Raw genomic sequence first — 12695 nt, forward strand, 5'->3', positions numbered from 1 at the left:
CTTGCTCAAGATTGCTAAGACTGAAATGTGGTTTGCAACCGTAATTAGTGCTCAACTTTTTTTATAGGTTAGCCCTAAAATTAAAAAGAAAGCTACCTCATACCTATTATCATGATGAAATAAGTAGTCTTTACTGACTAGCCTTCTTTTTAGTTCTAATATAATGAATGTTATAATATTTAGAAGGAATTAACAATATTTGGTTTTGCTTTGTAAAATGTCTGGATTATGGCTCTCTCGTACTCTGTGTGTGTGTGGAGGGGGAAGTCTTCCCTTGCACTTCTATATGCATTTTATTCTTATGAAAAAGTAGTAGTATTTGTCTTATTTACTATATCACTAATATCATCCAGTCTATTCTGCTCATTTTTTTTTCTACTTTCTTTTTCTTTTATTTTGCATGTAAATATCCATCTCTGAAATTTATCAGGAGCATGGATTCCATTCCATTTTTCCCATGGAGATTTACTTTTTGAACTCACTATTGGGCTTCTAGATTCTTGTATTCTTCCACCAGAGAAGCAAAACAGCATATTATTTTTAAGTATTTTAAGTCAGAAGACCGATATTCAGACCCCAGGACTAGAAATCACTGGCTCTGGCATGCGACGTTGAAGACAATGCCCCTTGCATCTGTGAAGATGAGCTAATTCAAACTGTGGAGCCAATCAGCAGAACGCACTGTTATCATCACTGTCTTACAAACAAGGGGTCTCAGGAGCTGAAGTGTAAGTAATTTGCCCGGCTCCCATCACTATTTCATATTAGAGCTGCATTTGAATGAGTTTAACTCCAAATATCACTCTTTTACTGACTGTATTGTAGCAATTATAGTTTTGAACCTCATTTCATTCACAGAAAGCTGCAATGATTGCAATCATTGATATTAGTATTATTGGGGTGAAAAACCACAGACAGGGAGTCGGCAGGGAGCAGCAGATCCTGAACATACCAGAAAACACTGAAATGTACGTATCAACCAAATGTGGGCCCCAAGAGAGCTGGTCTGACACAGGCACAGGCACAGGGAATGGGAGCTTCCTGAGGGAAGGCAAGGAGGGTGCTTTTCCTGCTTCTGTCTCCAGCACCGTGCATGAACCTCTGCACACGGTGGGAGCTCAGTGTGCATCAGTTGGAGGAGCGAATCAACAGGGGTCTATGCCATGCAAGCCTGCAGTGCACCTCCCCTGCTCTCCTCTGCTCCTCTAAGAACAGGATTAGGCCTGTAGTAGGATCTGTGTAAGCAGATAGTTGATCTTTGTGGCATACAAATGGCACCCTAACAGTAGAAGAAAGTTCCTTTGTCACAATACATAACCTGAGGCTGAAACAGTGAAAATGAACATCCCTGGTGAGGCACACGGTGCAGTGGAAAGAATAAGGACCTTGTTGTCTAAGAGTGGCTCAGTGCGTTGAGTGCCTAGTATGTGCCAGACTTTGCTTTAGATTCTAAAAACAAGATAGATAATAGTGAGAAAGACACATTCAGCCTTGCCTGATTTGCTTATTTATTTTTATTTATTCCGTCCCCATAGAGACCATCAAGAAATGCCACTGCCGACTGTATTGCAAGTCATCAAGGCACAGGATTGGGAAAAGTTTTCAACGAGCGGTAATCGCGCCTCAGATACACCCCATTGGCTAAGACACTGCCACTGCGCAAAGCTCGGCCTTGCTTTTCCTAGCTCTCTGATGTCTGCTTGCTGCTGGTTTACAAATTCTGGCTCTGTTGACAATTGTGTGCTCCTGTGGAAATAATACTATCATTCTAATGATATTGGCCTCAATTTGTGTATAAAATAAGATATAAAATCAAAGGGAGTTTGTGAGCAATGCAGGGGAGAGAGAGAGAGGGAGAGAGAGAGAGAGAGAGAGAGAGAGAAAGCACTTCATTTATGATACTTATATTTGATTCTCTTCTTCCTTTTCTTCCCAGCTCATGGACATGATTATTTCTTTTGCCATCCGAGCGCCAGTTTCCTTTAAAGACCACTGCCGACCTACAGTGGCAATTCTGGACCAGGATGTGGCCACCTGCATTCCTAAATGCCTCTAAATGACAGCTAAGCTTCTGGATAATCTTTGTCACTCATAATCTCCTCCTTTCCCCGCAGGAAAGTACCTGGTACCACACTCAAGACCCACTGCCTGGGCAGTGATTTTACAGCCGGGGCCACGTTAAAGACAGAACCCAGAGATGAGAAGCCCCAGATCCCCTTAGCAGTTTCTCCTTCAGACGTGAACTCTGGTCCCTGGTAAGATGCCGCACACTGTTTCCACAGCTCTCTGACGCCATGAGCTCAGGTATCACTCGTGACAGCGTTGTGATGCCAGGCCATATTTCAGTTAATTGAGTCACTTGCTAGCTTTTAAGGAAACATGTATGCCTTGTACATGTCTTATTTTGGGGCAGGTCAATTTTGAAATGATAATTGTTTTGACTGATCTTTGCATAAAATGAAGAAAACAGTTCATGCTGAACCACTCATATGCAAAGGTCACTAACACACATTTCAAATTTTGAGCTAAGAAAAAAAGCAAAAATACACAATTTCAGCAAATCTTAGTTCTTGACAACTATGCGCAAGGTATTTCGGCGAAGAAATGTGCATGCAGCTCAGAGAATTAAGACGTGCCTGACTTGGTTAGTAATCGACGTCTGTATGCTTAGAGTTTCGTGGCCTCGCTGAGCACACTCCTTCTGTGATCAGGGTCAAGTCCTGACCTTTTCCTGCGGGTTTCCCAGGAATCAGCAGAGTATGCTGCTTACCCCAGGAGGGGAGTGCTGCAAGGATAGAATGGGCTCCCTCATCACTTTACAACTCACTTCCTGTGTGGTGAGTCTCTCAAGGAGAGCATTAGGTCTCTTCAGAGCCGCCCCCACCTGGCTGTGATCAGGTGGTCTGATGTGCTGCAGTGAATGTGGGCTGTGAGGGGAGAGGGTGTTGACTGCCGCTAACCGTGCAGATAAGACGTGCGGGCTCAGTGTAGAGAAGGAGTTGGGCCACCACGATGCTCGGCTTCTTTGACAGCCATAATTGTGCTACTCTGATCAGGCTATGGGCCATTTATTTCATTTATTTGCACATGTGTTATATTGTTTATTATTATTCATTAGCCTGGGCACACATTCTTGTTGTTTCATTAGGATAAAGCTTGGCTTTGCATTGCAATTTCTCAGTCCCCCCAAAATTGATGAACTAACACTTCCTATATTATCCTGGATGGAGCTGGAGCCCATTCTCCTAAGTGAGGCATCACAAGAATGGAAAAACTAGCACAACATATACTCAACTCAACATCAAATTGGTATTAACTGATCAACACTTCTGTGCACACATAGTAGTAACATTCATCTGTGTTGGGCAGGTGGGAAGGGGGTAAAAGGGATGGGTATACACATTCCTAATGAGTGCAGTCTGCACTGTCTGGAGGAGGGGCATGCTTATAGCTCTCACGTGGGTGGGGCAAAGGCAATATATGTAACCTAAATGTTTGTACCCCAATAATATACTGAAGTAAAAAATAAAATAAATGATAAAATTTTAAAGTCACAATATTTTTTAAAGGCTTCTTTAATGGCTGAGACAGTTTCTGTGTTTTATAATGTCCTTAGGTGGTTCCTATCTATATTAAAGTTTGAGAACCCCCGGGGCATGGGGTGGAGTCTCACAGTACCAGCCCCAGGAGCTGACAACATCATTTCCTGCAGGGGAGCTCAGCTGGGAGGAAAGCGCTGGAGCTGAGACCTCCTAGGCTACTCTTCAGAGGGCGTGGGGACGTCTACTCCCTTCATGTTCTGGTTTGGCCCCAGCTGGCCTCTTGCTGGGTGACCCACCGTGTTGGTACGGCTGGTCATTGAGGTGCTGCCTCAGCACCGGCCAGGCTCCCTGGATCTCAGTTAGTTAAGATGCAGCCACTTTTAATTTTTTTCCCCTCAAACCAGCTTCCTTCCAAGGCTGCTTCCCATCATCCCACAGTGAGGGCCAGGCACACTCTACTGTCTCTCTCTGCTGACGCCCTGGCCCTTCTTAGATCCCTGGGAATTTTATGGAGGTTACATGTCCCGTCTGCAGCTGCAAGAAGACCCTGGTCTGAGGCTTGCCTTCCTCCCTGGACCATTTGGGGGATGTGGACCAGGGTTCTCTACTGGATCCTGAAGGAGCTTCCATGGTGTCTTCTCCAGGGTGCTAAAGCACAGCAGACAGATCCCCACAGGCTCACTTAGGTCTAAGTCGTATCTTCTCCAGATTCTTTAAACATGCAATTCTGATCTGGCAGGAGAAGTCCCTTTCTGTCTGCCTGGGTCCCTCTCAGAGCCTGCTGTCCACCTGGATAGACACGAACTGGAGCTGAGCACACCCAAGCCTGGGGCGGGAGGCAGTCCTGACTCGCACCTGTGCTGAGGTGCTCACAGGGAGAAGAAGCAGACACGGTGGGTAATTTCTCAAGCTTGGTGCAGACTAGACCAGCAGACACTGGGGCTCTGCCACATGCGAGGCTCACTCTGCCCAGCCTGTTGCATGGACTCTCAGCTGAGTCAGTTCAGCACATTTTGGGGTTCAAAGTGGTCCTAGTCACGGATGTGTAGCAGGTGGGAGGAAAGACAAAGACAAGGCCAAAGGGCGGTGGCTTCTGCCAAGGACTGAGTCTGGATCTGCCCCCCGGGTGTGTCACATGTGGACCATGTGCTTTGAAGACACCTGTATGACAATAATACAGATGAGGTAAACTTCATTCACATCATCCACTATGGCACATCTCCTTGAATAACCATTTGAACAGGGTGAGCGACGGGGTCACTTCATAGAGAGATTGGTGCCTAAAAAGGTGCTTGATATTCAATTAAGTTTGCAGTCCTTCAAGCGAACAGTTGTCAACTAGCAGACTTTGCAGACAGGGTTCATTCCTGACGCTGCACAGGATATCTGCCGTCTTGGAGTTTGGGTTTGAGTGTGCAGGTGTGTGGGTGCCTGTCCCTGGGGGAGACGGGGTGCGCATCGGCTCAGGTGCTGCACACATAGGATACCTGCCATGCTTGGGACAGGTTGGGGACCCCATTGTAAAGCAATATAAACCATCTACTTCCCCAAGCTCGAGCTTTACCTAACTCTCTCTCCACATCCCCCAGCCCCACAAAGTAGTCGGAAAAGACTTCCTTCCTCCTCATGCCTTTGATTTAAAAACTCACAGTGGGATGCGTCAATAATTGTTTTAACTAATACTGTGACTAAATTTCCTAAATATATTGAATATGCAATTTTACCTGTGTAGCATTCTATAAATACATTTTCTTGCATAAAGTTCAGCATAGAATCTGCCTCCTGGTGTTTGGACCATTATTTTCTCCTCACTCTCAACCACAAGCAGACCTGCAGCAGTCCATGCTCTGCAGCGGACCCCAGGCTGTGCACTGAAGCAGGTTCTCCTTGAGGAGCTCTCCCACCCCAGCCCCCTCCTCTCCAGTGTGCAAGTCTTTTCTTCTGTCTGCCCAGACTGCTTTCACTTCCCTCCCCACCTTTGCTATAAATCTACTTTGCATAGTACAGCTGAATTATTTATTACAATTTTCCATGTAAAGTCCTCATAAACCAAATTCGCTAGGATGACCTTCCAGTCTAATCCACCTGGCCTTTACAGATCACCCCAGTTAAAAGGCCTGGACAAGCTCCCTGGGAGACTCTAACACAATTCTCAAGGTGCACTGTCTGAAGAATGGGAGAGAAAGAAAATCCCTACGAGAAATTGGTAATTAAAGGGAATTAGATGCAGAGCTGTGTTTCTCATCCCGTCCCCACCAATAGAACCGGCTCTTGTGATCTGTCACCTTAGTTTCCTGGACAGGAGACTGGTCCCCATAGTGGTGAAGTGCTCAGAGGACCATGAGACTGTAAACGCTTGTTGGTATCTAAATGATCTACTGCTACAAAGAACCTGTGCATTTGAAAATAACAAGAGTTGATGGTTAACCAGCAGCCCTGGAGCTCTTATTATAGTCCCAGTGAAACCAATCATGTGTAATTGAGCCACAAGGATTGCTTTTAAGCCACTAGAAAAGCTGTCACATCTTACAATACAGCAAGTGCACAGCTCGTAGGGAAACATTTTGTTTGTAAAAATGACTGGAAATTCTGCATGTAAAAAATGAACTTCTTCACATTCTGTGTTTCAAATATATTCTTGCCTTGCTATGTGTTAACTGAGGTATAAAAGAAACTTTTACTATCTACTGTATTTCTTATGTTTAATATAGGTGAGATCCTGAAAAATAAATTCTGATGAAATTATTGTGGCATCTGTGTGCCAATTTAGGATAGAATATATAGAATAACTAAATTGATAGAATTGATAGAATATTCTATCAATTGATAGAATATAGAATAACTAAATTGCTTTTCTTTAGGGAATTGTCTTGATTTCAGCTATTTTGTTGCATGTTTTTGAGTCTGCATAGTGTATTAATATTTTTATTTGATTGTAAGATTATTGTCTCAAAGTTGTGTTCTTAAATTAACTTCATTTCAGAATGGTTCTCTTGTCATTTATCAGACTGGCAACATCGATAGGGTCTTAAAATGAAAATCTTTTAGAAACTGCTAATTGAGAAGTAGAAATGAACTTCAATGCAACCCAACTAAAGTTGAAGTTTATATAAATGATTATAGTGGCAGGTCCTGTGAAGGAAGTATGGGCATCAAGGAAAAATGATTACATTCCATAAATAAAATTAGTAATTTATATAATAAAATAGATTAATCCTTGGGTTTGAACTCTGGCTTAGCTCTTGTGATCACTGCTGTGGGTTAAAATTTTGGAGGCCACAATCTGTGCCCACAAAGAGCTCTTAGTCCAGCGCAGAGTTACTTCATCTCAGCCCTATTGATATTTGGGGCCAGAACATTCTTTGTTATGATGGAGAGTTGTCTGTGCACTGTGGAATGGTCACCTACATCCCTGGCCTCCACTGGCCTCCACCCACTGGAATTTCCTCTCCTTGTTGAGACAACCAAACATGTCTTCAGAGTTTGCCAAAGGTCCCCTTGTTTGGGAAGCCCCATCCTGTTAGGATAGAAAGATTATTGAACTCAATGAGATGTAATCAGTGCTGGATGATCAGGGTGTCTAAGGAAAGCTGTGAGTAGAACAACTCCGTGTCAGGACCAAGAGAGGCAGAGAGGCCAGGATGGCTTGTTTTGACTTTAGTGAATTCACTAGAAATAGGGTCACATTTTTTACTTTGTCTGATAGGAAATGAGATTCCTCTAAAGCAGTATTCTCAGTGAAGGGAACAAATTAAATAACATTTCCATTATCAACCAATTATTATGTTTTGATATTTTGGATTTAGGATGGAGAAGATTTCTTTAAAATACTGCCCTAATTCCACTAGTGTTTCATAGTTTTGCCTTTCATGTTCATGCAACATAACCTATCTAGAAGTTTTTTCACCAAGTTTAAATTAAGGTACTGATCTAATTTTATTTCCTGTACAAAGTGAGCAAGTTTTCTTAACCCGGTGGTCTAGATTCATGGTGTCCAGTCTCTGTTCAACTGTGGATTGTGATCTAGACTCTTTCTATTCTTTCATTTTGGTCCATTTATCTTGTTGCATTTATCTCTTCAAGAGTATCAGACTTTGGCTTTGTAATATCGTCTTATACATAGTAGGATAAATCTCCTCTTATTCTTTTTCAGAATTGGTTTATAAATCTAAAGAATTTTATACTGTCCTATAAATTTTGCAGGTTGTCCAATACCCCCAAAATCTTTCAGTTTTCTATTGGAATCACATTAAATATTTTGTTTGATTTGGGCAGGATGGTCATATTAACACTATTTACTTGATGCAGCATTTATTTACTCTTTTATCTCACTTAATTGGCTTTTAAAATTTACTCTCTAAAGAGCTAATATACCTAAGGTAATTCCTGACTGTGTGATAGTCTAATGTTTATGCAAACGGTATCTTTATTCCATTTTGTAATTATATTTTCTGAATTGCTGTAGATTTGTGTTTTCATCTTTACGGCCACTTTGTACTCAGGTTTTATCAACAGTCTTTCTGTTGATTCTTCTGAGTTTTATATGAATATTTAAATATACCCGACAGAAAAAGACAATGTTTGCCTTTTTCTCATAATCTTTATGCTGCTTAATTATTTTTTTTGCAATGATATTGAGGAAAATATCCAAAATGGAAATCTTCATAGATTCAGCTACATTATAATTGAAGAAATACCAGGAACAAGAGGCAAGTGATCAACCAAAAATTTATATTTGTTTTTATATATTTGACTAGTGACTGTTATCTAAAATGTCCTAGTAAATCCTAAAATCAATATGGATAAAGAAACATGATCCCATATATAAATTGTCAGTGACTCTCAAAAGGTAGTTCATAGTCAAAAAATATAAATAATAAATTTGAGCATCTCTTCATATGCTTATTAATAATGTAAAGATAGTATATTTAAAATCAAAATGTCACTTTATGTCTCTCTATTGCTAAAGTTTTAAAAAGTTAGATAAGGTAGTCATTGTCAAGGCAACGTAAAAATAGTAAGTTTTAGTGGGAGCATGAACTAATGTAGCAATTTTGAAGAGAAATTCAACTCTTTAATAAACAGGGGCATATGTTTAACTTAAAACCCAGTGATTTCTTCCCCATGGCATATACCCAAAATGGTCTCAGCGAATAGTTCATTGTGCACAATAGAATGTAAGGGGAGGCTAAATATCATATCTGGTCTACAGGAGGCATAAACCACAACTGCCCCCACTCAAACCTGGCTGTCTGCTCACCATAACATGAAAACCTCATGCAAGAATACAGCTAAAGAATCATTCCATCATTGTTTGTAATAGTGAGAAATGAAAAAGCCTAGATCTATCAATAAAATGAGATACAGAATAATCTAAGGTGGTACATATTGTCTACATATCAATACGGACTTATCTCAAAAGTAAATTTCAAATGAAAAGAGCAATAATATTTAATATATGGATGTATACATTTATATAAAATAACACTATTTGCTCATGATTTTTATATACATAGCATCTTGGTCTTCTTGAGTGGCCATAGCAAAATACTGTGGACTAGGAAGTTTAAACAACAGAAATTTATTTCTCAGGGTCTAGAGGATGAAATTCCAAGATCATGGGCTGGCACGGTGGGTCCCGGTGAGACCCCCCTTCTCATCTTGTGGATGGTCACCTTCTTACTGTGACATCACATGGCCTTTCCACAGTATGTGTGCATGGAAGAGTCTCTGTCTCTTCCTTTTCTTATGATGCCACCAATCCTACCAGATTACAGCCCCATGTTTATGACCTCATTTAACATTAATTATCTCCTAAAAGCCCTGTCTCCAAAGAAGGTCACATTGGGGGTTAGGGTGTCAATATATCAATTGTAAGGGGACACAGTTCAGTCCACAGTTCAGTTCAGCACAGAGTAAACTGATAGATTTACATCTATTTATTATAAGTTTCTTTTAAAAAAGTTTTTAGGTAAACATTTGTTTATTTATATAAATGCTAGTTGTTTACATATATGCATACAGAAATTGGGAGCAGGATGAGGATTAAATATACTTGAGTTGCATCCACATGCAGAAGATGATAAAATCAAGATGCAGATGGAAGGGACAAAACACAAGTCTGTCCACGGACTGAGGGGTGACAGTCCATCCATACTGAATGAGTAATTCATGGTATAAATTCAATTCTGTACCAATGAGGGCAGCCAGATCACACTAAATAAAGGAAAAATCTTAGTTTGCAAAATGAATCCAGTGTATGAATATGTGTGGAGAGAAACATAAATGAGGATAAAGACAAAATGAGGCCACTATAAATAATCTAGCAATATTCAATTTCATGAGAATTTAAAATTCACTGAACAAAATTAAGATCATAGTTCAGATGTTAAGTGATAGAATTAACTACTTTGAGGCTAGGGCACTTGCAAGATTTTGACCCATTTAGATGAGGGCAAATCCAGCATCATTTGTGACATTTCTAGCAATTAATAAATAGATGAAATGTTGTTAGGTAAAATGAAAGACTCCAGTTAGATGTGGTATGTCTAAGGCCATTTATGTATGATGAAATGACATTTTAACTTTCAAGATCACCAGAGGCACATGCTTTCTTTAGGACAACTCTTGTCATTATTTGAAATGATCTCCATGTTGCCAAATCCAATGGTTACTTCCTTGCCCTCATCGCATTCATTTTTGACACCTCAGATCTCTTTCTTGAACTAATTTCCTCTCTTAGGCCTGTTACATAACAACCTCCTGGTTTGTTTCTCTCCCTTTACCTGTTTCTTCTCAGTCTCACTTGCTGACTTTTCTTCCCTCTTCCAAACCAACCTAGGGCCTCTGTTCTCTGTTCTTTCTTCTCTTCTCCATCTGCATGCTTTCTGCAGGTGATGTCTTCCATGCCATCATTTAAATCCACGATATGCCAGTGACTCACAGGTTGGGATCCATAGTCCTAACTTTCTCTGGGGCCCCAGTCTTACAAACAACTGCATAACCAATGGCTGCCCCTTGGATATCAGGTAAGTATATCGTATTGAGTATATCCCATAGATAGCTCTTGAAGTAGTCGCCAAACTTATCCCTCTGACTTCCCCACCTTAAGAAACAGTCCTAGGATCTGCTGAGTTTCTTATACCCCAACTTGATTTCTCTTTCCTAACCCACCCATTTCTAACCCCTCAGCATGCCCCATTGCTTAGGTCCTGAATGACTCATTTCTCTGCATCCTCACTGTGCTCTCTTTGTTTCTCTTTCTCTTTCTCTGTCTGTCTGTCTCTACTTGTGGTCTCTTACCCAGACCTCCAGCTGGGAGTGGTCCCAGCTTTGATCCTTGTGTCCTGTGCAGTCCCTTCTCCACATGGTAGCCAGAATGACCTTTGGAAAGAAAATCAAATTACATTAGTCTCCAGTTTAAAAGCCTCCATTGGGTTCTGGCCATGCTTGGAATTGACTATAAAGTCTTCCCCTTGGCAATTATGAGTCTATCTCAGTTGGCCACTGTCTGATGTTCTCACCTCTTTCACCTTGGTCTCTGCTGTCATTGTGTTCCAGGTACAAGAGCATTCTTCATACCTCCTAATGCACTGCTGTCTGGTATTATTTACTGCTCCTGTTCCCTCTGCCTGCATTTATTTTCCCTTGGAGCTGTACACGGTTGATCCTTTACTGCCGTTCAGTTCTCTGGGCAAATACTGCCCCTGAAGAGGTCTTTTCAAAAAATCTGACCTAAGGTAGGGCCCTCAATGCCCCTTTTACACATCCAGGTTGCTACCACATGGCCTAGATGTATTTTTCGTGTTATGCGTTTCTTCTTATTTTCTTTTTCTTTTGCAGTAATTATCTTGTTTTTTACAAAATATTATTTGTCATCTCTTTTATCCACTAGAGTTACATTTCATGGAGGCAAGATCTCTGTCTTCTTTGTTCATACATTCCTGTTGGCTAGAAGGGGCCCTGGTACATAGGTAAATGGAAGAGTTGATATTTTTGAATATTTACTAGGGACCACACATGTCTCAAAGACAGTTATGTTAAATGATTTACTACTTCGCTCTACTCTGTGCGTAGATGTGATGATTTTTCTGCTTTATAGAAGAAGGAGCTGAGGACAGACCAGTCAACTGGCTTGCCGAGGATGTATTGCTAATAAGGGGCAGAGGTGGGATTTGAGCCCAGCACATCCATGTCCAGAGCCCACACTAAAAATAACATATTATTGCTGTATTTCAGCACTGTGACCTATGTTGAAAGAATAGAAAACTTTTATTCGTATTGTCATATATTATGCTAGGTTTAATTCTAAGGCTTATCTCAGATTACCAATATTCTTAATGACGAATGTTGGAAGCTATCCAATAACTGGAGTAGGAACAGGTAAAATGATAGAAACAAAGCAACTCAAACCACAGCATTCATCAGTGAAGTACAATGTGCAGTAATTTCTCCAAGAACAACTGGAAACTTGAGAGCAATGCTTTGTTACTACCGCCTCAGAACTTATCAGCTAAGATCTGAGAAGCCAGAGATACCCTTCCTGGTCCTTCTTCTTTTAGAAATATTGTCTTGACCATAGATTTTTCTTACATGTAGTTATTCTGTCTCTTGTGAAGATAAATGTTCCATGATCCTCTTCCAAGCTTCAGTGGGCTGCTGTGCCCGGCTGGGTGCTAGCCAAGCTGTAGCTGTTCTTATTTCACATCATCAGTCCAGTGTCCACAGTGTCAGATGTGTTTACTATGACCACTGTCCCACCTGCCATTGCTATTCATAGTCATTAGTGAGCAATACCAATAGGAGAATCTGTGAATATAAACCTGTAGCTTATTATCCTGTAGCTTATAAACCTGTAGCTTATTATCATGATTTATGCCTTTTATATTTAAACGTATACTATGAGACTCACTCATACAGATTTTCCTTCATTTAATAACTATGCTTGCACATGTGCATGATAGCAGGAAAGTCAGACAAAACAGCACGCCTGCTAAGCACTGGATTGTGGTAAATATTTGCAGGGCCACTGATTAGTAAGTAGCTAGTTTATAGCATAGATCATCCATGTAGGACACCCGAGATTTATGGACCCTAGATGAGTTGAAGCGTAAAACTTCACCTTTAGTCTTTACCTTCACTGGGAATGTTGAC

At 40.9% G+C, this 12695-nt stretch overlaps 1 non-coding gene across 1 annotated transcript; it reads right to left on the reverse strand.

The window, feature by feature from the left end:
- Positions 1–1526: 1526 nt before the first annotated feature.
- LOC142874144 (U4 spliceosomal RNA) lies at positions 1527–1667 on the reverse strand. The gene has a single exon (XR_012921969.1). It is a non-coding gene; the product is annotated as a U4 spliceosomal RNA (small nuclear RNA).
- Positions 1668–12695: the final 11028 nt, after the last annotated feature.

The sequence above is a fragment of the Microcebus murinus genome, chromosome 11 (genome assembly GCF_040939455.1).
Source record: "Microcebus murinus isolate Inina chromosome 11, M.murinus_Inina_mat1.0, whole genome shotgun sequence".
Lineage (NCBI taxonomy): Eukaryota > Metazoa > Chordata > Mammalia > Primates > Cheirogaleidae > Microcebus > Microcebus murinus.